Genomic DNA, 6,206 nt, shown 5'->3' with positions numbered 1-6,206 from the left:
ATAAACGGAGGGAGTATTTTTTTTTTAAATGCGGTGCATGAGAAAGAAAACGCCAAAAGGAAAAAAAAAGAAAACCAATTTTCCACCCTCCTTTATTTTTATTTTGAAAAAATGAAAGCGGAACAGTCACAACATAGAATCAAACTCTTCAAACTTTTTGATTGAGATTGAACGGTCAGATGATATTAAAGTCCACCAAATAACTAAGTTTACATAGGTAATTAAGATAATTAATGGTTTAAATGTTCAATTAATAATTCGCGTCAGATGTAAAAGAATTCCTAGATAATATGTCTTTTATTCAATACTTTGTAGTTGTTTTTTCCGTAATATTTTAACTAATTTTTACACCACTAATAGATATTACTTCCTCTGTTTTTTATTTTTTGATGTAATTTAAATCGACACCATGTTTAAATTTAAAAAAAAAATAGACTCTTATGATATATGTTATATATTAAATATGTCATAATATTTATATAACTATAAATATTTCAAAATTAATGATCATAAAATATGTCATAATATCTACATGACTATAACAAGTACTATACATTCACAACAAAATAGAAAATTTATAATTGTCTTTTTCAAATAAAGAAAACATCATCTTAGAGAAAGAGAATTAATATAACACACCAACTAAAATGGGAGAGTACAAGAGCAATTTTATTGGAGCATGTTATTGTTGTTGAGAGGCTAGAAACATTTGTTTTGAGGAAAAAAATTATTTTTGTTGAAAAATTACTAGGCAACTCAGTAAATAAATAATTTTTCTGTTGTTGGAAAGAAACTAAAAATTTTTTGCTTCTTAAAAAAAGTAGAAGTAGAAACAAAAAATTATTTTTCTCAAGACTAAAATATTCCGTTCATACATACATATTTATCAATATAGCTCTTATTTATTAATTAACATATCTCATAATTTGGTTAAATTTAATTTAAGAATTTTATTTTTTTATTTTGATATAATAAATTTTATATTTTATTTTACGTTTATATATTATTATTTTATATTTTACATATTATTTTACAGAATTAGAACAAAAAAAGATAATAACAATATTTTGTAAGGTTAGAAAAAAGAGAAAAAAGTAAAAATTAAAGATTTTAACCTTCCCAAAAAGGATATAATATTGATTGAATATTTAAATAGGTACATTTTAATTTAATAAAATAAAAGTTTAATTAATTTTTTTATAATAGATATTTAAAATAAGTTCTCTCTATAAAATAATTTAAATATTAAAAGTACATTAATGATTGTCTTTTTTCGTAATTGTCTCTCAAAAGCATTTTTTTAAAACGATCAGTCAAACGCAATTTGCTTATGAAAAGTACTTTTCAAATTAATTAATCAAACTTAAATTATTATTTTTTCAAAAGCACTCTTTTTAAAAAAAATATTCTAAAAATAAGTAATTTTTAACAATAATGTCGAACAGATTCGAACTAAAAAAGAAAGACAACAGCAACCTAAAAGGATGGGAGTAATTGATGTCACTATTTAATTTCTAAGGCCCAAGGAGACTTTTTGTGTGTGTGTGAATATTGGGACCATACATACATGACTTGGTAGCAATTTGAACCATGTTTTAGAAGAGTATAGAAGACGGACTACGTCTAAACAAAAATTTGGTGGTGACTTGGAGATGCTTTTAGAATTTTGTGATTGGAGGAAGATGGTAGGTGAGAGATGGATAAGGGCTTGGAGATGCTTTTAGAATTTTGTGATTGGAGGAAGATGGTAGGTAAGAGATGGATAAGGGCTTGGAGATGCTTTTAGAATTTTGTGATTGGAGGAAGATGGTAGGTGAGAGATGGATAACGGGGGAAATGGGTAGTTGAGAGTAAACCTTGGTCGGGTCTATTTAAAGGTGGCAAAATCAAATTCAACTTGTCTAATTTAATACAATTTATTTAAATTTGGGTTGATTATTGATCCGCTCATTTGTTAGCTCAATACATTTCAACAGCTCACTTCAACCTATTAAAAATTTGGATTGATATGTAATCTAAATTGATTTTTGACAAATTTTGTCACTATATTTTTAAGGGATAAGGCACAAGTATCCCCTTACACTATGACCGAATCTCAAAGACACACCATAACTAAACTAAGGTTCTATTACCTCTCCCTCTCCCCCTCCCCGAACCCATTTTCTTAATATTTTGTACATCTTTTTTGCTTACATGGCATCCAAACATCTCCCACGCGTCTCAACTATGTGGAGTCACGGAGTGTGCCGCGTAAGCCAAAAGGTGTATAAAGTTACAAAACCAATGAGTTTAGCGGGGTAATAGGACATTAGTTTAGTTAATGTGTGTCTTTAAAATTTCGGTCATAGTGTAGGGGTACTTGTGCCTTAACCCTATTTTTAAAAAACTTTTTTTAAAAATTTTATATGTTATATATACTTATAATAAAGAAAAAATAATTTATTAGGTACTAGCTTATAAAATAACAAACAAAGCTATTAAAATTTAGTAAAAATTGGACAGATTGGATTATGACCCGCTATCTAACCTGTTTTGATCCAACCTATTCTAACTCAAACAAATTTAAGTTGGATTGCATCTTGACCCATTTTGACTTGTCCAAATTTAACCCAAACCCGTCAAATTGTCACCCCTAGGTACATTGGAATTATGAGGATAGAATGTGTCAAATAGGACAGGACAGAGCAGGACGAGTTTAAATTTTTATTTTTAAAAGTTAAACGAGGTAAGACAGATCTATGCTCTTGCTTCCTTAGTAATTTATTTATCTTTTCTTGCCATTTCAATTACAAACATAGCTAAAAAGTAGGATCTTTGCTGAAAAATATAGTTATCTAATTATGCTGTTATACATAATTGTTAATCTAATATAGATCAAATATAGTTATTTTTAAAAAATTATTTACCAAATAATTTCATTTTTATTTGATTTCAACATTATGAATTTTCTCCACGCTATTGGGGTGGGTATTCTTGTCCATTTTAATCATGCAATTATATTTGTTCGCAGTAAAAAATAATTATTCGATCAAATATTAGCTGTCAGCCTTTCACTATTCTAAAAGATAAAATTAAACACAAAATGTGTTGAGTAAAATAATTCTTTTGAAAATGATTACGGTAGACATGTAAATTTTATTGGATTGAATTCATATTAAATTTGGATTATATTCACGTTCATTTGTGTTGAATAATTAATTTGGATTGCAAAAATGAGTAAGTCATTTTTATTAATTTCAAAATTCATTTCATCTTTGAGGCCCAAACTCATGTCACATGTCAAGGTAACTTGGTATCCCAGTCAAGTTCAAGATCAACAAGAGGATGCCACGTGTGTTCAAATGATGTGACAATATTGGTCAAAGTTCAACAACTAATCAAAAAGCAACCTTATCACATAGTATTTGTGATAAATTCAACGACTTACATGAATCAATTAAAAAAAGGCAAAAGAGTTCATACACAGTTGGACTATCTCTCTCGTACAATTATAAATATGAGGGTTACAAAATTTTCTGAGAGACCTTCTGCAAGCATCAAAGAAAGCTACAACATCAACTACATAGTTCTTCGAAGAAGTAGCCAACGAAGTTCTTTTCGGAGATCAACTTAAAACGATGAAGTGCTACCCGACGTTCTCGGAGATCAAACACATCTCAAGGAAGTGTAAACCATCCTACATTTGAAAAAATACGATATTTTTAGTCCTCGAATCATGAAAAATATTAGGAGAGAAGAACGGAATTCCTGTACTCACAAAGATACATCAATAAATTTATTTTTTTTCTTTTTATTTATTTTGATTCCAGTTAATTATCAGCACTACAAAAAATTGTTCCGAACAAATTCGGCACTCCCAGTGGGTTGGGGTGTTCAGAGTTTGGATAAAAATCGATCCAAATAAAAAAAAACATAATCAAACAGATTAAATAAACCTTATTTGGGTTTGGTTTGATTTTAGATTTTTAGAAATCGATAGAATTTGATTTTGTTCGAAAAATTAAAGAAATAGTCAAACCGAACCAACAAATTATTATACATACATAATATATTATTTTTACGAATAATTTTAAAGATCCTATATATGTTTTCATCAAAATTTGTTTTTAATCTATTTATGAAAGTAAAACTATCCAAGACGGGAACATTTTTATTATTGGTTTCATGTATATGAGTGTCTATAACAATTCTTGGAGGGACTAGAAATGTCATTGTCTTCCTTCTAGATTAAAATGGTGTATTTTAAAGGTTTTTTCACAAGAAATTTAGTGATCGGAAGTTCTGTAATATGAGTCGTTCTAACTATTTTTCATTTTGAATGAATTATTGTCATTTTTTTCCATTTTGAATGAATCATTTCTTTTACTTTTGTGTATGGTTAATAACCGAATAACCAACCCAAATCAAATCAAAATCGATAACAACTAAATTGATAAATATAAATTATAATTGGTTTGATTTGGCATTGAGAATTTTAAATATCGATTAAGTATGTTTGATTTTGGTTTTGACCAATAATTGATCCAAACCAACCTGTGAACACCCCTACAAGTGGGACCAAATCTGCCCTTCATCTCATCTCTCACAAATCATATCTGCAAATCTAAAGTCACAAAACAACAAAGTTGGAAGCTCTATTTCTATGGGTACTTGAAGTCTCGTCTTTGAATTTCATCAAGTCTACACTCCGATAAGCCTTGAAGTAAGGGGCATTTTTAGACATCGAAATTTTGTAGACCTTTACTAGACAAGTTCTATTTTAGTTAGGGTTCTTGGAGGCTATGCTTTATCCTAAACCCTCGCTCATGCAAAGAATTCCAATTGAAATTCAAGGAGATAGAACTAAACAAGCTTAGGCCCCTTCCCTCTTTCGAGGGAATTAGAGGGAATGCAACTACTAAGACAACAACTCAAACTAAATTCTGAGAGAAAATAAAAGATTAGTAAGGGTGATATATTGTCACAACCCAGACCGTCGTGATTAGCACCACACTAATCCTCCGGTGGGAGAACCACTACTACAACCCAACTACATAACTTAACGAAAAGATAGACATTTAAAGATATAGAAGCATGTTTAAATGTCGAAAGAAATAAAAAGTTCTCATAAACTCTGAAGTTTTAACAAAAATAACTATTAAAACATTTGCGGAAACAATCCTTAGAAATTGAAAGTCAATATACCAAAACTCTAATAACGACAAGTTTAAGAGCAAGGGGTGCAACCCCGAGATCTAAAAACATAACAATATCTAAAGAACTAGTCTAAGTCCGAAGAAAAATGGACAAAAAAGAATGAGAACTCATGGCAGCCTGGAAGAACTGGCTCACCTTTGATTTCGGTCTCGATCAGTGATCTCCTAAATGAGGTCTGTTAGTAGCCGCCTGAAGATGCCTTGTACTCAACAAAGAAAGAGCAAGTGCAGTAGCAGTACACAACCACAATTTACTGGTAGGATCACGCGACTACTCCCATAAGCATAATATACAATGATCAATCACAACATAGTAAGCACACATATACAAAATACAGTTAAATTATCATTTATTAGCAACATACAATCTTCCATTATCAATGCCAAGTAAACATAAGCACGTCAATCATAATAGCTCTCTCATGGAATCCATACCCAAACTGTTAGTATGTCAAAACGTGACACCCCATCCAATATATATGTGTCAGAACGTGACACCCGATCCAATATATGTGTGTCGAAATGTGACACCCAATCCAGTCAGCACAACCACAATTACAATCACACTCATAATCAACAATGCTCATAGTCATACAATCAAGCAATGGTTTCATGGCATGTAATTATTTATCTACATATTCATTTGCATTAGTTTCAATTCACATTTTCCTATTCACATACATGCATGCATACAACGAAGCAATTAACCGACATATATCACACAAATAGGAAATCAAATCATCACCTACCTCTAAATCAAGTTTGAATCCTCTTAAGACACTTGAGTCTTCCCTTTTCGGATTCTTTCGGCTTGTTCTAGGTCTACAAACAATTAATATAACACAAGGATCAATAATTAATGTCTAATTTACTCGAATTATACCAAATTCAATAACTAAAGACCAACCCATGATCCTAAAGTGCAGCTAGGGATTTTTCCCGCCATTAGCTTCAGGCCAAAACCATCACCCAACGATAATTACCTATGAATCTAAGTTCTACGGATCGAAA

Source organism: Solanum stenotomum, chromosome 10 (genome assembly GCF_019186545.1).
Source record: "Solanum stenotomum isolate F172 chromosome 10, ASM1918654v1, whole genome shotgun sequence".
NCBI lineage: Eukaryota > Viridiplantae > Streptophyta > Magnoliopsida > Solanales > Solanaceae > Solanum > Solanum stenotomum.
The sequence above is the reverse complement of the archived record's forward strand: the minus strand, read 5'-3'. Positions refer to the sequence as shown.